Genomic DNA, 22,265 nt, shown 5'->3' on the forward strand with positions numbered 1-22,265 from the left:
TATTTTATGCAATCCACGGCCATACATTTTGTGCACAACTATGGATCACCTTAAATTGGAAAGGTGCACCCATGATCAGGGAAAGATGTACTTTAGCATGGTGTGACTATGAATACTTGTCTGGTATAAAAAATCGCCCATATAAATTTCACACAAAGATCGTAATGCAGGCTGAGGCCTTTATCATTAAAAATGTAAGCACAATTTTTTAAATGCAAAAAAGTAAGAAAGTACTGATGTTTACACACATGCATGAGTGCAAGTTATGTAATGCTGTGAAAGGAAAGAAAAATAGAAGATTCATTTATGGAGACATTTCTACTTTTTTTTTTTTGCTAGACATTACTTCCTACACATACCAGAAAATATACTTCAGATCAGCCGAAAAAAAAAACATGAAAAAGAGAAGCAGATAATAAAAATTCCGGATTCTTTGTTTTAACATAAACAGTACAATGCCTAAAATCTATTTAACATACAACAGAAGGTCTTACATACCCTTACTTTTTAGGTAACATAAAATTTAGTGTGTGATAAAGACATAACCAAACAGAGCACAATATACCAGTCTAAACTTTCATTGGAACATTTGAGGAAATAAAACAGGATCATAGGTGTTTGCATGAGTAACATACTGTCTTACCCTGAATATTTGCATAAATCTTCTGCCATGCTATGATTCTGGTGAAGCATAATTAACATTTGAATCATCTGGAATGAGATCCTGAAATTAATTTTATGCTTGGCATCCTGCCATGGACTCAGTTTATCTGAATATAGTTCACATTAAAGCCTGCACTGCATAAGTCATATCACATCTATTTATTATTGATAGTTTAAGCATTGAATCATCAGTAGTGTATTCTTTATTATTATAAACTGTTATACTTTAATGATTTTAATAAATATTAATCATAAGATAGTTACAATTAAAAGTTAATGTTTGACACCTGTTTTCTTGTAGTCTTTCTCTACAAGATACTAGTTTATTATCACCAAAGTGTGCCTATATATAAATAACAGTAATGGAGGAGAATCAAATTGTGTGAGTGCCCAAACACACATATGTGTGTATATGTATGATGTTTGGTGGAGAGAGAATAACAAATTTCACTTGTAGATGCTCAGAATTGATTATTCTTCCACAATATATGTGAACAGGTGTGTATTTTCTTTACCTAAGTGGTTAAGTTTCACTCAGAGTAGGGATAATTTAATAACTCCACTTTTCAGATGTTCTTCATCTCACATTGCTGCAGTCCTTACACAGGCCTTTGGCTATACCTCCTGTTCTGGATGTGAAGATGAATGGACACAGCACTGCCAGGATCTGGACACTGTCATTCAAATATAACTTGCATTAGAACTCCTTAGCAGATGTGTGAGCAGACAAATTATGGATCTTTCAAAAGTGGATGCTCTTTCTCATGTATGGAACGATCTTCGTAGTCCTCCTCCTCAGACATAGATCTCCTCCTTCACCAAGCTACTAAAAGGCAGACAAGACAAGTTTTGGATTGGCCTTTGCCTTGATTCCACACCTGTTGTCTCAGGAGGACAGTCATCATTTCAATGTCAAGCTGCATTCTCTGCCTAACAGCCTGGCATATTCTGTTTTGAACCATAGATAAATGGAAGAGATTTTTTATTTTGAGTGCAGCAAAGGATTTTTTGTTTCTGAGCTTAATTTAAGTGTGGCTCTTCAATATCTTATTGAGTGTTACTGGACAAAGGTCCCACTATGATTGTGACCCACCATTGTTTTCTCATCCTTTGTTCAAGCAATTTTTAGAGGGCAAAAGAGATAAGACCCCCCACGATGAAGAGCTCTCTCTGGCTTGTGGGATCTTTTGTTGTGTTGGACTTACTCACCTCTTACTTTTTTTTGGCTCTGCTACTACTCAAGAATTATTTTTTATCATGGAAGACTGCTTTTTGTTGGCTATTACCCTGCAAAAGAAGGGTTCTGAGGCCCGGCCCCCGGTGTTTGGTTGAGCTTTTTTTCTTTTTCCATAAGGAATTTTTCCTTAACTTAATAATCCTTTTTTTATTAAAGGTGGTCTTTCTAGTGTGGCTTTAAACCAATACTTTTATGCAAATTTTTGTTTCCCTTCTATTATTAAATCCGAAAATGAGGGATATTTATTACAGATTGTGCCATGGAATACATGAGCTAAAAATTCTGATGAGGTTTGCAGAAAAAATACAATGTTTCCTGTATGCTAGGAATATTTTTATTTTTATTTTTATTTTATTTATTTTATTTTACATTTGTTGACCGGGCTAGTCCAACTGGATATGTCATTTTTTCAGTGGAGCCGGGAGAAAGAAAAAAAAAAAAACAAAACATATATAACATACAAACTACTTGTAAAAACAACTAAACCTGGTAGGTAGTACTAATAATGTTGTGCACCATTTGGGTCAGTTGAAAACCCGGCTATATGTCTTAACAATACATGTTTTTTTTGAGATCCGTAATTTTAACTTAGAATATTAATTTATCTCTTCTAAACTTTGTTATTGCATTCCAGAGAAGTAAACAAAATGATGCTGGTCTAGGTCAAAAGTCACAGCCAGTAGCCACTCTGGCATATGAGTTAGTGAGGCCACTGATTTCTTTCCTAAGGACTTGACGTACTTTGATATTGCTCAGTACTGCTGCTACTTTTATTTAAGTAAATCATGCAAATTAACTACACCTCACACTATTGGATTTAATTTTAAATCTCTATCTTTACCTAGTGGGATATTTGTATTAGTAATGAAATAAGTAATACCATTCAGAAATAACCTTTTTCTGTTTTATTTTATTTATTTTTTATGCAGAGAAACTCAACAGTGTAAAGGGTGTATGACATCTCTTAATAATTCAAACCACTGACAGATAATTTCAAAATATATAAACAATGTAATTTAAATAATAAGCAATGGTATTTATGCCTTTATTTTTAATTACTTCCCCCATTTTCTGTTACTCTGACAGCTGTCCCAGTGCCCACATCCTTTGCTGGGCCTACCAGAACTGCAGTCATCCTTGGTCCAATGCTTGAATATAAGCCAGAGCCAATGAGGATCCTATAGGTGTCCTGAAAGGGGATAGATCTGGCCATCTTATTGCCATTTTTTTAAACATTATCACCTACCCTATTTCTCCCCCTTTCTTGACTCTATATGGTATGACCTGAGGGGGTGGGTGTGCAGTGGGGGCATGCTTGTCCCCACCCTTTTCCAACATTTGGCCTACTCCTCCTAGCATGCCATCCCCAGCCAACCCCAGGGATCCTTACAAGAGATGCTCACAGAACCACCTACCCACCAAGGATGTTGATACTTATCCCTCCCTCCCTGCCACACTGTCAGACACCAAAGACACTAATCAAACCTAGGGGATCTGGGCCATAGTCAGACCTTTATCCCTCTATGACACAGCAGCAGCTGTTTTTGCATATACTTAAAAGTGCCATTTACTTATTTTTTAAGCCATACATTTCAGGATAAAACAAAACACAGACTCAGATTGGTGCAATTACTTCAAGAAGTACATGACAGGAAAATGTATATCATGATGTATAAACTTTTCTATTGCTATACTTTTAATTAGAAAACTGCAGATGTGTATTAATCTGCTTAATGTATTCCCACATCACTGACCTTATATTTCAACTTGCATGTTTTCTTTAATGCTAAATTGCATTTTGTGCTGTATGAGATGTACTGTATAAGTAATACAAGTATATACAATGATTTGTTTATCTATTTGTCTATCTGTCTTGTTTTACCAAGAAAATCCAGCTGGGCAATACCTCTTTTAAGCACAGGCCTCACAGAAAAGTTCCACATTACATACATTTGAATGAGCTAACAGGTGGTACCACGTTACATACACTGCATTGTATTTACAGCATATTAAGTGCAGATACAGCTGTGGAACATAATATCTACAGCACATATAATTCACATATTAATAGAACATTCAGTATTATTTCACAGGGTATGGATGTAACTCACACTGCAATATTAATCCACAGACAGTAGATAAGCCGTATACATATTTATCCAGTCAGTTAGCTTCACTAGAGATCCTTAACTGAGATTACTGTAGTAAAAGTTTGAGAATTTAGTGACATCTCTTTGATATGACAGCAAGGTAATGAGAATATTGGGGTTAGATGGGATAAGATTAAGAAAAAGAAATTGCCATAAGTGCAGGACTGTTTGCTTGATAGGTACATCTTCAAAGAGATGCTAAAATGTACATAAGATGAAATATTTCTGATATCTGCTAGAACTGAGTTTCACTGTTTACCAACATATGCAGATGATACACTGTCACCATTGTGATTTTTAGATTTTTAAGTGAGCACTAGGTGTTGCTTTAGTGAGCACAATGGGGGTGTATATCAATTTAATAACTTGCTGATGGGAAGGCATCTGTCTGAGGGTATAAAGGATGTCATGGGTCATCTTATTTTGAGAACAGGATAGTAAGTTATATAGCTTCAAGCAGTTAATGGACAGAAATGCCACACAGTGATGTGCTTGGTTGTTGTGGTTGTTTGCAAACTTTATACTTTTATTATAAGATTGATCCCTAGCTGAGAGGACAGGGTTTTTTGATTATGCATACAGCAGAATAGTGAGTAATTAGGTATGATAATCTTGTGTGTATATTCTGTTAGGAATTGTTTCACTCTATACAGATGTCCTAGTTTATATCTAGTTTTTGAACTGCATATTTGATTTGCTGATCAAATCCTAATCCATGATGCATTATTACACTAAGCTGTTTTTTTATTATTATACTAACTCACTTCTAATTATTGGCTGATAATGTTGCTAAATTACTACGGGTTGATTTGTTAGGTTGGACGTGAAAATACTATTGGCTTAGGTTGACTTGTATTTAGAAATAGTTTAGATTATTCTAGACAATTTTCATTTGGTTCAGAGGAGTGCAGTAGGTCATCCTGAGGCAGTTTTTTTTTTTTTTGAACAGGTTGCACATATTAGTTTTGGCTTGGATTTTTTTGGGTGAGAACCTGTAAGCATTTTATTTCTAAATATGTTACAGAGTAAAAGTCCTAATATTTAATCCTGAGACACTCATAATGTTATTTGTTGTGGAGTAAACAGCTCATCAGCCCAGCATGCACACTGTGTTCGGCAGCTGACCTAACTTGAAACCAATTAATTGTAGTTTACTTATTTATTTACTTCCTTATTTATGAGGCATAATTCCTTGAGTTTTAAGTAATAGCATGGGATGTGAAACTGTATCAAATGCTTTGGACAAGTCTAGAAATATGAATGTAAACATTTCTCCTTAATTTTGTATGTCATCAATATAGTTTACAAAAGTCCTGGCCTATATCCATGCTGTGTTGTCTTGCTGAATGTTACTTGTTTTCTCATGATAGTAGTAGAATTGCAGTTTGCTATTGCAAGTGATTTTCTACCTTTATGTATGAGGATAATATAAGATTGCTTCCACTGTGTGAGGTTGGTTCCTTCTTAGAGATAGTGATTTGTAAATATAGAGAGTGAGTATGCAATAGCTTCTCCATCTATTTTGAAATATTCTTCTGGTAAATTATCAGGTACAAGATAGGTGGGTTTAAGTTTTTGAATTTTGTTTCACTGTGGTAGGAGTTGTCCTAAATTAAAAAGATAATAGCATCAGTGATAATTTCATTTACTGATGTGCTGTGTGTACTGGATTTACTAAGAGAGTTTGCAAAATTTATGTAGTAGGAGTTAAATCTACATGCTGTGTTATAGTTCATTTCACCTGTGAAAGGGCAGTGTTGTGTTTTTTCACTAAGTTGTATATGTTTATTGACTGCTGACCAAAACTGCTTTGTTTTTTTTTTTAGTAAATTAGTAAAGTACTATTGCTTAACCTTTATATTTTAGTTAGGTTTTATAGGTGCCAAATTTGTTTCAAATTGCTTAATGTTTTTTTAATTATGCCAATGTTTTGTGCTTTGTCTCTGTCATGCATTAGCTTTTTTATATCTTGTATAAGGCATGGTTCAAGATTTGATCCAATTATCGTCTTGCATTGAGGTTTAGAGAGTTTAATATGGAAAGGAAAGTTTTGCTGAAATATGACGCTACTTCATGTAATAGTTCCAAGTTAGTTGCAATACTTAAGGATATACAAGAACATTTTTTTCATTGAATTTGGTTGTATTTCTGAAACATTTGTATTTCTTCCCCACTTTTGACTTGGGGGGGGGGGTCAGCAATCCTTGGTTCTCTGTTGCTGATGAAGCGTTATTACAGTAATGAAATGAGTGCTGATACTGTAATTGGTTGGTGTCTAGGATGAAGCACTTTAGTCTTTAACAGGTTAAAAGCAGAAAAACTTGCTTTTTTTTTGCTTTTTTGCTTCTGAGCACAGAATGGGGGAAAACAGACCAAAAAGTACTAAGAGGACCACATTGTGGATTTTTGTCTGCTCCTCAAGACACCAAGTCAGGCTCTACTGATATTTTTTTATTGGCTGCTGCTATGTATTTTGGTATGTTTCTATATGGTAGACACTGACACTATTAGCAATCATAAGCAAGACATAATTACTGCTTGGTATATTTTGCTGGTGTCTTCTGTTAGCATCCAGTTAAAAATGTTGGCTTTATCTGTCCTCGTGCTGTGTGTATTAGCTGCATTAATCCACAGAGATTGATAGTAGGTAGAAAAGGAGTCCTCCTGAACCTGATTGACTTCTTCAAATCAGTCTCCAGAGCTGTGGACGAGGGTAAGGTGGTCCACACAGCCTATCTGGACCTCACCAAGACCTTCAACACCATCCCCCATTCTGGAATCATAGATAAACTTGCTAAGCTGGGCGTAAATCCCTACGTCACTCGATGGGTTGCCAACTGGCTTATTGACAGAACCCACACTGTAAATGTAGCCGACTTCAAATCCAGCTCCATACAAGTGACAAGTGGAGTACCTCAGGGTTCAGTCCTGGGACCGCTCTTGTTTGGCATCTACTTCTCTGAAATACAGGCCAACACTAAGGGACTCTGGCTAACAAAGTTCACAGATGACTGCAAACTGGGAGCCATTATTGAATCCACAAATGATGTGGCTATTCTACAAAAGGGCCTTACAGAAACAGATGCTTGCTGCCAGAACCATGGGCTCAAGCTCAGTGCCATGAAATGTATACTTATCCCCTTTGGGAAAAAACATGTACCCATGAATTCCCACATAGGTGGCAGTACACTAAACACTGAAAGTGTGATAAAAGACTTAGAGACACAGGTGGACAGTGGTCTCACCTTCGATAACCACATTGCCACAACAGTCAGGAAATCCTTCTATGTGGCACACCTCATCACTAAGAGCTTTTCATCCAGGAAAAAGGAGGTCATTGTCCCACTGTACTCATCACTCATTAGACCCATTATAGAGTATAATGCCCCATTTGATATGTACCTCACAAGACATCTACAACAGCTGGAAAGGCCGCAGAAATACCTCACTAAAAGAATCACAGGCCTAAAAGAGATGCCATATGCTTGCCGTCTAAAAAAACTCCAGCTATACTCTGTGGCATATCATCTACTCAGAGGCAATCTCTGCTTAACATACAAGGCCATGTTAAACCCTGAGCTGTTGGACATGTTCCACTTAATGAAATCCCAATCCCTCAGAGCCACACACTCCAGGGATCTAAACGTTGTCATCACAATGAACAAAACATGCTGGAGGGATAGGTTCCTGACCCAGAGACTCCCCATACTCTGGAATAGATTGCCCATACATGTCAAGCAGAGCACCTCCTTGGCCTTCTTCAAAAGGAACCTTGATGATTGGAGGGGAGAGAGGAAACTCACCCTGGGGATCATGTCAGTCACCCTGCTAGACAGGGGTCCAGGGAAGTAAATATTGTGGGAAAAAATATCCAGGGAAATGTTATGGCTGGACTTGTATAGGCCCTAAGGCCGATAGCCTAGCACCAACCTATGAACCTATGAGGAGTATTTTTGGGCCCGTCAAAATTACAATCACTTTGATTATTGTTTCTAGTAATATGCTTATAGTTATCTTTGATAATATGTCTTCAAAAGCTAATTTGTCTCCACTAGCAGGTATATACAAAGTTTTTATACATATTGAATTTTGGGATTTCATTTTAGGAGTCACTACTCGGACTTCAGTCTCATTATTGGTTGGTATTTGTACGGGGAACACAGCAAGATTAAGGCAATTCAGCATTCGATAACTTTACCACTTTTACTAGTTCTGTCATTATGTCATAGTAATAATTATTATGTCATAATAATGTCAAAGACAGGCAGCAGAATTTCTTCATCTTGAGTGTGTGATTTAGGCCAGGTTTCTGTTTTTGTGATTATAAATGTTTAAAAATAGTTTTAAACTATCTGTTTTTTGTTAGTTGCCTTTTCTGTAAAAAAAAAAAATAAATAGTTGAAAGAACATTTTATTTTTATTTTCAGACAATGCATTGTGGTTCCAAGACCAGATATGAATAGTAGGGTACTGACTATAAAACAGGTAAGTGTCTTTTGATAACCTCTCATATAGCATCAGCATAATTCTTTGATGATTTTTTTTTTTGTAAATAATGTGGCACAAACATTACCTAACCCAAATGTGTACAGTCACAATGATGGACAAGATATTTCCAAGTGGCAATTTTTAAATTCACAGATGACAGGTGTTCTCATTTTAAGTCATGCCAGATCTTTGACATTACTGTTGTTGTTGGGTCATCATTGCGAACTGCAAGAGATCAAATTCTACTTGAAATAGAAAATAACATATTTCTCAGGTTACTTCACCACTGAGAGAATGGATAATTTTGCCTACAGTAACAACATATGAAAAGACTACTTTTCATACTCAGCAACAGGTACAATAGCAATTTCTTCCGTCATGCTTAATCTAATATTTTGCAAAATAGATGTGATATATGTTCATATACTGACTGCTACGGCACTTCAACATTTTAATCCACCTGCACTGTGTCACAGAACTCTTTTCCTACATTTTTGATAGGAAATTAAATAATTCCTCATTTTTACTTTCTTTTCTAAGAAGACCAGAACCGGAATGTTCACTGATATTAATGAAAACATATTCTGAACATCATTAGATTTAATACCTTCTTTTAATGCATCAGTTTCTCTGTCATAAATTCAGAATTATACTTGCAGTTCTAAAATACACATTCACTTAAAAGTGTGCATTATCACAGCTGAGCAGTTAACAATAAAGTTTCCTCACCCTTTTTATGCTGTAAACTGACTGCTTGTTTCTACCTGAGCTGTTGTGTATTTTTGTAGAATTGCAAAGACCCACAAACACTTTTTTTTTTTACATCTGGTTGCATTATTAAGAAACACTTACTTAACAAATCCACTGTATATACAATACCACCCTTTCTATAACGGAAAACTGTTTTGCACATCCCTGAACCTTTTTGTACCAAAGGTAGTATTTACTTATCTGTCACAAAGAACAGTACTATTTTTTGTAAAAAAAAAATTAAAAACATATCTTGTATATTTTACATTTTACTATACATACTGTATATGGGTCTGTGTATTTAACCATGTATAGGCACAAACAAATGGAAATAATGCCCTATTAGAGAAACATTTTAAAACAATATCATTGTAAACCAATAAAAAAGCCTAATAGCTGATATTTTAAGTAAGAAAATGTTGTAGGCCTGTAAACCAGCAGTGGATAGATTGTTATGAACTGACTTCTCAGGCTAACTGAAAAAAGAGCAAATTAGCCAGTGTATAAAGCTTTACTGTTACTCCTATCAGGAGAAAGGTAGTAAATAGGCCAATATGTAAAGCTTTGCTGTTACTTCTATCAGGAGACAGGTAGTAAATAGGCCAATATGTAAACCTTTGCTGTTACTCCTGTCAGGAGACAGATAGTAAATAGGCCAACATGTAAAGCTTTGCTGTTACTCCTATCAGGCAACAGGTAGCAAATAGTCTAATATGTAAAGCTTTGCTGTTACTCCTATCAGGAGACAGGTACAAGATCCAACGACTGCACTCGACATCCAAGATTTACAGTAACTCTCACATACTATAATTAGAAGGAAGGCACTAACTTAATTCAATAAATCTAGCCAAGGTTACAGAAAATTTACAGAGCATGTATTCAACAATGAACCTGTTTATCAAGCTGAGCAGTAAATACAGCTAAATGTGTCAACACTATTCAGACTGTAGAATCTCCTGATTAACAGATGTGTTCATTTTTGCATACCGCTGCAAAATAAATCTGTTTAGGAGGGACACACTTAATCAGGGCCTGGAGCATCAGCACTATAAAGGCTTTGTTACTGAAATTAAATTTTAACTTGCCCTCAGACATCTTCTATGATGTTAGCTGCCTTCCAACTGAACAAACAAAGATCTGTTTCATTCAAGACCCGAATGTCAAAGGTTATACCACAGTCCTGAATATATGCTAAAGCTCATGATGAGTCAAAATTTTCATCAATGGAAGAAAACTATTTGCTTATTTATTTATTTATTTATTTATTTATTTATTTATTTATTTTTATAAGGCAAATCTGGTTCACAGAAATACAAATGTGTGCAATGCTTTTCTTTACAGTCCTTTACAAAATAACAGATTTGTGTTTGGGGAAATATTAATGATATTAAATTTTTTATCAGTGTCTTTAATACTATATGGTATATGCCATTTGCATGCGTTCATGCATTTTGTTATAAAAGGTTGAAAGGAAAATATGTTTTACCTTGTCTTCCTTAATACATAAGAATCATGGTAAATACTCAAATGTTGCTATACACGTGCAGTGTTACCAGATCAGATTGTGCACTGCCTCCATGTATATGGTGTCCTCCTCTTCATTGTTGTTCTCATGCAGAGATTGAAATAACACAGTATTCTGTCTCATGTAGCATGGCATTTTAATGAACTTGGGAACAAATACTATAGGAATAGTTGTCTACATAGCTGATCTGGATGGTTGGAATGTCTTCTTGAAGAACAGTATCACAAACGGCATATGTGACCAGCATTATGGGAATGTTTTCTCCAAAGGGTGTTGGTTACCATGCAAAATTCTTTAGTGTCTGTCTTCCGTGGGATTCATTAACACCTACAGTAAGTGTACAATAAGCATACACCTTTCTGATTGAACTGACAACACAAGGATAACTGACATCTTATTCCTTCCAGTTTTAGTTTTCCTACTCTTTTTCTTGGAGCTTTAAATATTGAGAGGGATTCATGAAGATTACCACAAAGTAGAGACTACATGTACTCTTAGTGTAATCTTTTTAAGTGAGTAGAAAGCACAAAAGTTGTGGTAGGGATCCTCCTGAATACAGATTGTGTGTACTTAGTGTACACTTTGTGTAGGCGCTAATGAATCTGGCCCCAAGTCATTTTCATTATAAAGTGTAATATCTAGATGTATTTATATCAACTTCACCAATCAGCTTTGAAGTGTGGGGTTTTGTGGCAAATGCAGTGGCTGTTGATGCAATGTGATAACAACTTTCCAGGGGTCTCACCAAAGACTGTTACCAACCTGTCAAACAGGGATACTAACTGGGTAATTTATACAAATGAACTTTGACTTGCACATCTAATTTAATTATCAAGGCACAGATAAAATATATAATAATTACCAGAGTAGCATTTGATATTTATGTTAGACTTCTCTGAGATGGATTTCTGAAACTTCTTATGGCTATAGCATAGTCCTTATGCTGAGGATGAAACACCACCAGAAACTGAGTACCAGAAGGGTAACCTAGTGGTGGATGAAGACTGAATGCTTGAGCTTCAATTGCCTGAGGTTCAACCCATCAACAACAAGTTCCTCCATAAGAAATCAACGTCATTGAGTTGTGCTGGAATTGATTCCCTTTTTGGCAGAAATTTCCCCTTTTCTGCCTTTGTGCAATGGTGGAGTTGGTATATATAAGTTCGGGGGATGTAGGAGGATTGCCCACCCTGCAAAAACACTTTTGACAAATGTAATCTGGGGATGCCGATCCTCTGTGCATTCACTTTTGTCTACCTCATAATGCATGTATAGCAACATCAAAGAGGAGAACATTTTTACTAGTAGTATGTTTATTGATAAGCCTCATCAGTCACCCAAAAACATACAAAAACATTTCTTGCAACAAGGGAATGAGGGCTTCTTAGTTACCGCTGAGACAGTGGTAATGGAGGATAACAAGAAGTGAAAAAAAACTCAAGAAATAAGAAATGCTCATAAAAACTTGCAGTGTAGTCTCACCATGCAATCATTATTACTGGCTGCAAAGGTAAGTGAGGCAAAGGAATTGATTCAGATCCAACATTATTTTTGCATGGAACCAAGTAGCATCAGAAATTCAGAGGAAGTCCCCCCTCCAAAGAGACATCAAGAGACATAGCTATGGTGATCACCCTTGGTGTTGAGCATATATTAGTTTCCTACAAGTAAGATGACTGTTTTCAGTTCTAAATTTTAAAGTAGATAGGGTGATTCCTCAGAGGGTGCACCATACACTTGCGCACACATACTCACACATAAGGCCAATTTAGAGTGTCCAATCCACCTACAGCTTGTCTTTGGAATGTGGGAGGAAACTGGAGCACATGGAGGAAACCCACACGAATGCAAGAAGGGCATGCAGACTCCACACAGAACGTACCTGAGCTGAGAATTAAACTGGAGAATCTCTTGCTGTGAGGCGACAACGCTAACTGCTATACCACTGCACCATCCTTGTTTGACATATGGAAAAAGTTTTTTTACAAGAACTGGGAATATGCTGAGTTATGAATTTGTCATACTAGCAGATGTTTTAGGCATTTCTGTTATGAGAAAATATGGAAACATTTAGAACTGTAACATCAGAAAAGTAACACATAAATTCATCAAAAATATTTCTTAGGCTGAAACAGTCCCTGATGATTTTTTAGGTATAGTGTTCTGCACAGGAAGAATTTCAGAGTACGGCCTTGGACTCACTGTACTGAATCTGCAGTGTAACACATTGTTAAATACTGTAACTTACCTCCATACTGTTAACACATTTGCAAGTGTTAAAGTGGTTCTCATTTTAATTCTTTTAAATTTTTGCAATTTGAGCTATTTTATTTGGGATTAATTTCATTTTATGCAACTTCCTATTACTAGGTCATATTTCTGAAAAATGCCAAATTCTAGAAAGATATTTAAAAATGGAACAAGAAAATTATACTTGCCTCTGTCTAACTCCTTCAGCAAAGCAAAGAGCACTGCATGTTAAAAATAACTGATGTTCAGACAAATTAACTTTTATGTTAAAGTTCAAGCTATAACATTTCTCAATGTGCAATAAGGGCTTAATAAGAGAAGATCTGAAACAGTTTTCAGGCGTGAAAAATATGTGATATCAGCTAACAATAAAATATAGTCTCAAATACATTGTTGGCACCATAGATACAGTAAGAGCAAGTGCATAGAAATTGACATAATACTGTTTAGATGATAATGATAGTCCTACATTCCTATACATGAATTGTAGGTATGGGTAAATCTATCGCAATGATACACACACACACACACACACACACACACACACACACACACACACACACCATGCAAGTGCAATGACTTATGAGCTAATATTCCAGCTACAAAAGATCACAGGCAATGTCAAATAGTGCAGGGAGAAAAATAACAAACAAGAATGGATTCAAAAATGTACATCTCTGTCTTTTGCAATTTTCAGAGAAAACAGATAAATGCGACCAATGGGCTGACTAAAAAAGTAAAATGTGGGGCTTGTACACCAAACAATTATTTCACTAAAGCAGTAAATTATTAGAGATATTCTAATCTATTTCACTGCCAGCTACTGCCAAGTGCTTTCTGCCATATGGAAAAATGTTTGCTGAAAGGATTCACGGGATGAGCTTTGATGCAATACTACCCAAGTCTAGATTTTTGATGGCATTCCAGCTATAATGGGTCCATAGATAACTACGCTATCAGTCTACACACTATTACAGGCCTAACTGATAACCCGAACTCAGAATTAAACCATGTACCTTGTATCTGTGTGGTAAAGACCTTAACCATTATGTCACACCCCCCCTCACCTTACATTTAATAGAACAAGACATACCTTATATGATCTGCTCTGTACTTACTTCTCTTAAAAAAAAAGCATAGACTTTTCCAGTATTTGGGATACTGCTTGATGTTCTAGTTGTTATTGATGTATGTCAGGATTCTGTCACTGTACAAATGGATGTCCAGTGTGGAAAGAGACTTTACTTGTATTGTATTGCCCCAAGGATGACCCGTAGAAAAGTTCAATGACAGTAACTAATTTCAAGATTAGAGACACTGTCAACAAGTCTTGTAATACAATACATCCACATGCTACTTATGAAACAGCATATGTAGATTACAAGTAGATATATAATGGATGAGCCATTTGATGATTTCAGATGTTCTTGCACCATATAAAGGAATGTCACATTTACTAACAAATATATTAAAGGACAATACTACATGTAGTAATGCACACATAATTATAATGATTTATTTTGTGTTTTTTATGCAGTTACATTTACTTCAGCAGTTAAGTCCAATGTTACGATTACTATGCCTTATATAACCAGTGTGTTCTTTTGGGAACAGCACAATGATAAATAAAAGTATTGTTACTGTCATGGATTTTTAAGCTGTGTCAGGAAGCAGGGCTGATTTCTTCCCCATGGAAAAGAATGTTACCTTAGGCAAGTCATGTAAGAAAAGCAGTGAAGGGTCCCTGATGTAGCATATTGTAAATATCTGCCAGGGACAGGCAGAAAACTCAGTCTGAGAAATAAAGGTTGGATAAGACATGCCACTCAGCTTCATAGTAAACAGGTTACATAAGCAGATTTTCAGCAACACATTCTCTCAAAGAAAATAAAAAGATGAAGGCCAGATATATTTTATAAACCAACAACAAAGGATGGAATTACCTTACATAAAAGAGTTCTACTCTGCTTCAGTTTGTTTCATTTCTGTACGCATTTATCTATTGTTTGAATTTTGGGATAGACTTGAGAAACCTGATCTAGCTAAACAAGTTGTTCAGAGGCTAACTATACAAATGAGGAGCAGTTGTATAGGGGATGGGGGCTACAAGCAGTAGGCTTTGTTTATGGAGGGCAGAAAACACACGCGCACATACACACACACAAACAGACAGACATTGCTCCTGCCCAGTTGTTTAGCACTTCTAAAACACCAATAGCCATTAATCACACACCTGTACTAAAGTATGAACACAGTTCATTGCATTCACTTAAGGGCAAACCCTGCTTTAGAACAACACATTATTAAGTAATAAACTTAGGAGGTTATTTTACAGCATTCTAAACTAGTTAAAGGCACATCATCATTAACAACAGCAGGCAAACTGTCTGACTTAGGCTCAAGCACCAAGCCCAGAGCCTAAGGGCTAGATGCAGGGAGGGTCAACAGATGTGGAGCAGTTCTTCTTCCCTTGGAATGGGTAGTGGAAAGGGCAATACATACAGTGGCTGCAAACTGCAACTTCTATGAGGTCTAGTCTGGTGCTGAATTAAATGTACAAATGAAAATGCATACTTTTTAAATCATTACATGTTAAGTCTTAGGGTAGGAGGGAGATTTCAGTGAAAAGACATTGAGCTGCCCTGGATAAATCCACAACCAGATGAATCCAACCATCAAACATCATCCAGATTTAGAAAGCAATAAAAAAAGTGTCTAAAGCAGGGGGAGCAAGCCCCCCACACCTTTTTACTTATGTATACTAACTCCACAATTGCACAAGTGAAAAGAAAAGTGAAACCGCAAAAAAATATGAATGACTGCCAGTGTTGTAACACCAATAACATCAGCCACTGATAGTTTATGGGGAACAACTATCAAAGAGATGCATTTCACACTGCTCTGATCAGTGACTTGTAACCTTATCATCTTTACACTTGACCTCTGGTAGGGAAACCAAGAGGGAAGGTGAGGTTATTAAAAGTCCTGCCTCTTATAAAAGGCATGATTTATTTTCATGTGAAAGACTATCTGAATGAAATGAAAGACCACATACAAAAGAAGTGATAAAAAAACAGAGTGACAATATGTTAAATGCATCAATAAACAGCCATTCCAAATATGACAGAGAAATTAGATAACAATCCTTTTAAGAATGGTGTACTTCATTATTAAGTTTACAATCCAAGGTATGAGACAGCTGTAACTTAAAATATACAGGGTAATGTTTATTGTTACAAAGGTAACAAAATATTCAGCTTTCCTGTGGTTCACATGTTACAAATATGACCACATGAGAGACAGAGTGCGAAAGAAAAACTAAAAAGCCTTGAAAGTAAGTGTGAAAATGCAGGGATTGTTATCTTTGTAACTCAAACTGTTCTTTACTATAGCATATGGCAGCTAGCCTTATTTTAGAGAAGGGTGTGAACTTTTGGTTTACTTACTTTGCAGAAGTCTTTTATCTCTTGCCAATGCAAGTCAGCTTCACAGCAATGAATATTAAAATATGCTAATAGATGCATCTTACTTTCTTAGTTATAAGACCAGAGTCTTCAGACAGAAGCTTTTATGAGTTGTCAAGTCAAGTAAATTAGTGCTTTTCATTCATTGTCTGTTTGTAAGAGTAGCTGAAAATCAAAATAAAGCATGTAGAACAATTCAAGGAGAAGTCCATGCTGCCCTGCCTTCGATAGTAAAAACAGTAAAATAATGCTTATGATCATGGAGTAGATAAACTGGTGTAACAATGCTAATCAACTTTCAAATGGCAAATTCTTTTTTTGTAGTAAACATTACAACGTGCTGTAAAGAAGTAACATATTCACACACACACACACACACACACACACACACACACACACACATGTGGGGGTGTGTTTGTGTATCATACAAGTCCATTTTTTAATAGGTTCATAGGTTGGTACTAGGCTATTGGCCCTAGGGCCTATACAAGCCTAGCCATAACAATTCCCTTGCTATTTCTTCCCACAATATTTACTTCCCTAGACCCCTGTCTAGCAGGGTGACGGATGTGATCCCCGAGGTGAATTTCCTGTCTCCCATCCAATCGTCAAGGCTCCTTTTGAAGAGGGCCAAAGAGGCACTCTGGTTGACATGTATAGGCAGTCTATTCCAGAGTCTGGGGAGTCTCTGGGTCAGGAAACTATCCCACCAGCATGTTTTGTTCATTGTGATGACAAGGTTTAGATCCCTGAAGCGTGTGGCTCTGAGAGATTGGGATTTCAAGTGTAGCATGTCCAACAGCTCTGGGTTTGACATGGCCTTGTATGTTAAGCAGAGATTGCCTCTGAGTAGATGATATGTGACAGAGTATAGCTGGAGTTTTTTTCGATGGTCGGCATAGGGCATCTGCTTCAGGCCTGTGATTCTTTTAGTGAGGTATTTCTGTGGCCTTTCCAGTTGTTGCAGATGTCTTGAGAGGTACATACCAAACGGGACATTGTATTCTATAATGGGTCTAATGAGGGATGAGTACAGTGGGACAATGACCTCCTTTTTTCTGGATGAAAAGCCCTTAGTGATGAGGTGTGCTACATAGAAGTATTTCCTGACTGTTGTGGCGATGTGGTTATCGAAGGTGAGACCACTGTCCACCTGTGTCCCGAAGTCTCTTATCACACTTTCAGTGTTTAGTATACTGCCACCTATGTGGTAATTCATGGGTACATGTTTTTTACCAAAGGGGATAACTATACATTTCTTGGCATTGAGCTTGAGCCCATGGCTCTAGCACCAAGCATCTGTTTCTGTAAGGCCCTTTTGTAGAATATCCACATTATCTGGTGATTCAATAATGGCTCCCAGTTTGCAGTCATCTGCAAACTTTGTTAGTCAGAGTCCCTAAGTGTTGGCCTGTACTTCAGAGAAGTAAATGTCAAACAAGAGCGGTAACAGGGCTGAACCCTGAGGAACTCCACTTGTCTGGAGCTGGATTTGGAGTCAGTTACTTTTACAGTGTTGGTTCTGTCAGTAAGCCAGGTGGCAACCCATCGAGTGATGTAGGGATTAATGTCCAGCTTAGTAAGTTTATCTATGGTTCTAGAGTGGGGGATGGTGTTGAATGCCTTGGCAATGTCCATATAGGCTGTGTGGACCACCTTACCCTTGTCCACAGCTCTGGATACTGATATGAAGAAGTCAATCAGGTTCGGGAGACAAGATCAGCCCTTCACAAACCCAAACTGGGTGGGGTCCATTGTTTGAAGATTGCCAATGTCTTTGTTTATAAGTTCCATGATAACACATTCCATTGCCTTGAAGATCTGGCTCATTAGACTGATGGGGCCATAGTTCCCAGGATCCAAGGTGGATCCCCCCTTGTGGAGTGGGGTAACTGTAGCTGTGCACCACTCAGTGGGGTCAAAGCCTGAGATGAGGCTATGATTAAACATGACACTTAGGTGAGGTGCCAGTTCATATTGTAGTTCATGTAGTACACAGCCCGGGATGTCATCTGGTCCCATGGATGCTGTATTTTTAGCTTTGGAGAGTGCGTTTTTTACCTGTGTGTCCATTATTACCAGAATTTGGCAATCTTTCGGTATTGAGATGGGCCCTTTAGGGGGAGAGAGGGGGGTGAAGTTGGCACTGAATCGATCTGCCAGGATATTGGCAATATCCTTGGGATCAGTATATTTTATGCCATTCTGTTGTAGCTCAGAGCAGATCTGAGCATTGCCATTTTGATTCTTGACATAGCTATAGAATGCCTTGTGGTTGTCGGCGGAATCTTTGGCAATTTTATTTTCGTAATTTAATTAATATAAGGAAATACTTCAAATGTTCAAGAAAAATATGTGTGGATGAAGCAAATGCCTTGAGCTATCGATGCAATTATAGCAACCGGATCTGGTCTGGAAGATAACAAGGTAATGAATTAATGCCAAAACTGCCACCATCAAATAAGCCTTCTTGGTCACAGGTGTAACTACATACTATAGAGTAAGCAGGCCAACAGCAGATGAATATAGATCTCAAGCAGCACATCTTCATACAAGCTACTACAAACCCTGCTTTATTGTAGCATCACAGAAGACACGCAAATTATCACTAAATAAAGTGTTTTAGGACATAGCCTCATGAATGAACAAATAAGTCTCTTTACTAATGCAATTAGGCCTGTAACCTAAACTCCTGTATTTTTAATTCCATTTTACCTATTAAAAAAAAAAAAAAAGAGTTAATCAATGTGCTTACAAACTCAGCTTATAAAAAGACTTGATGTGCTATTACCAAGGGAGTGAATAACAAATATGTTTCAAAGTAAAGGAGAAAAGAGTCCCATAGTGGCTATAGACATTCAAGCCAACCAGAGAAATCCTGGTAAAGCACAAAATCATCTGTACAAAAAAAATTGCTAACCACGCATTACCAATGCATCATAGGTGACATGCAAATTAATGCTTATGATTAAAGTATCTTATTCTTGCATCCAACACTACCTTAATCTTTAAAAGCTTAAAGACAACTCTGATAAATAATTGAACATGTTTCTCTTAGTCCAGCTGTGGTACTAATATGTTCCCACAATTGTTTCTGGGTTTGATAGTACACTGAGAGGTAGGTGCACATTTCTTATAAAACTGGTAATTATTTTGTTTACCAGTGTATCTGTATTGGATTTGAGGGGTTCTATAATACTACTACTGGTTGCAGAAAAAGTCATTTTATGCACCTTTGCCCATATGTTGTCTGATGTTCTTCCTGCTCTAATTATCAGATTATTCATTCTCATTGCATTAGTCTTTACTCATAGCTGCTAGACATGTAACTGTTATATTCCAGAAAAAGGAGCAAATGCTCAGGTATAAGATGGCGTTCTAGCTCTTTTCATAGCTTGTTTGTAAATAATCTTGTAAAAAGATTATATGTTAACCTCAGTGACCATTTAAACATTTATGGACAATTATAAAACTTTTAATTAAACACACTACACTAAATGCATGTTGCCTTTATAAAATTAAATACCTTCATGTATGAAGCAGGGTACTATTTATTTGGAAAAAAAATCCAACTCTGTTGACCATGTATTCCTGTTGAGTAAGTTCATAGGCTTAAGAAGCACATCATAAACTGCTTGCAGAATTACTCAAGAGTGCAAAAATTTTAAACACCTTAGAATTATTACAGATATTTCTGTCATTTATTGAGCAAAATGTAGATGGTACTTACATATTATTGCAACCAGATTCCAAACCTGTCAGCATTCATGCTGTTACATATATTTGCTTCATTTATGTATAAAGCGATCAGTTTTTGAAAGAGTATACTGTGACGCCCGTGCATTGGCCCAGCAATCAAGGAGCCTCAATCCTCACCACTAACACCAGTGAAGGGCGTCCATGTAGGGGAGGATAACAAATACACACACAGTAAAGTACAAATTCCATTAAGAGCACACATAGATCGCAGTCAGTCTGGGACTGGTTTCTCCCTTCCCCTCCAAATCCCCAATAAGACTTCCCACTGGCACAGCTATAGGGTCCAGATCTCAGCCTAGTGGGAGATTTAAAACCTCCACCCTCTCTGTCCAACAAGTGCTCCGTGTCCCTGCCCATCTGCAATATTATTATACAAATTGTAAGTGCAACTGAACAGTCAAGGCTTATTTGGAGTGACCGTGTACAGTATCACTATATATATATATATATATATATATACAATGTACTCTACAGCTTAAATTATTTCTACACAGAACAGCCACAGTTGAAAGGTTTAAAATAATATTTAATAATAAATAATAAAAACACACGACAATACTTCTTACTAAACAGTGCTAGTCAAGAGTTCAGACACAGGAAAATGCGTAAAATAATACAGTAAAATAGTTCTAGCATTAATACAGAAAAACAATTAGTCTATCTTCCTATTTCCTAGCAATATCTAAGAGAAAACACAGTTCTAAAATAAATGTACATATAGAGCAAGGCAGTGCTGGTGATGTTGGATGTTCTCAAGACAAATGCTAAATGCTCTCATTCTTTCTGTCCTTAAATTGATAACACAGTACCACTGATTCATTTCAGATTACATAATTTGTTTCTGGTTCTCAGGCTAACAGAATCCCAGAGGTTAATAGCCCTTTTAATCTTGCAGCTGGTCAGGAAGCCAGAGCAATACAAGAAATTATACATGTAAATTCTAGCCATTAACTCTGGACTCAAAAGAGTAGGCAGAATGATTCCCTCTAGACATCTCGGCTCCGAGTTTTAAATCAAAGAATTTTACAATGTTTGACTTATCAGCTTTCTTACAGCAGAGTGCACTGTTGTTACATTTTTGCAGTTCAACATCCAATATAGTTTTTCACATTTAAGACAACAAGCCTGTGGCTTATGTTAATATTTACAAATGACAGAATTATCTACAAAATTCTATCTAGCTAGGCTGACTGCCTTCACCTATCTTCACATATGCAAAAACACGTAAGTATGTTTTTTTTTCAGAGGCATCTTCCCTTGTAAACTATGTATCCTGCAGCACTTGGGCAGCTGGCATCAATTGTCTGTGTACAGATTATTCAGTTATGTGCTGGTAAGCTCCTGCAGTCAACTGTAGCTGGTCATGTCAGACATTGAACATGTTAACTTTTCTGGATAAAGTGGCTGTGTGCGACTGTCTCCTTTGTGACTTGAACAGCATAAACTTAGAAGTAAAAATTACAGTTGCCAGCCTGTCTTGCTTACCAAGATTTTGCAAAAATATGTTAAGTGCAGTCTTTCTTTCATTTGGATGCTCTGTCACAGCCTGTGTATTGGGTGGCAGTTGTGTCACCCATGTGAATTTCACTTCAACCCTTTAGTCAGATCTGTGCTGTTAAGTGGTTGTAGCTGGGTTTAGGTGGACATTTAAGATAGGAAAGATGTTAATGTTTTATGGCCAGACTGATTCTGTGCTGCCGTCTCATTTGCCAGTCGCAAACCATAAAGTTAACTGTTCCGTGGAAAGTGCTTGCGTGCTGCTGTGTCATTTGCTAGTTTTGGACAGCATCAACTAATAAGTAGCTACATTTTTTCAAGTAAAAAACACTGTAAGGAAGTTTACTTCAGTGCAACACACTTCCCCATTATCTTGGACAACATATTTCGACAGGAGAAGGGCTTGTAAATGAGCCGCTTCTCCTGCTCTGAATCTGGTTGCGATAATATGTATGCACCAAGTAGATTTTTGTTAACTGTGG

At 36.8% G+C, this 22,265-nt stretch overlaps 1 long non-coding RNA gene across 1 annotated transcript in view; it reads left to right on the forward strand.

Annotated features, from left to right (window-relative positions):
- LOC122805482 overlaps nt 1-8,534 on the forward strand; it is a 1,542,547-nt gene extending 1,534,013 nt beyond the window's left edge. The window contains exon 4 of the long non-coding RNA XR_006365371.1: nt 8,478-8,534. This is a non-coding gene — a long non-coding RNA (uncharacterized LOC122805482). The remainder of the gene's footprint in view (nt 1-8,477) is intronic.
- The last annotated feature ends 13,731 nt before the right edge of the window (nt 8,535-22,265 follow it).

This window comes from Protopterus annectens, chromosome 6.part1 (assembly GCF_019279795.1).
Source record: "Protopterus annectens isolate FY-2018-M chromosome 6.part1, PAN1.0, whole genome shotgun sequence".
NCBI lineage: Eukaryota > Metazoa > Chordata > Ceratodontiformes > Protopteridae > Protopterus > Protopterus annectens.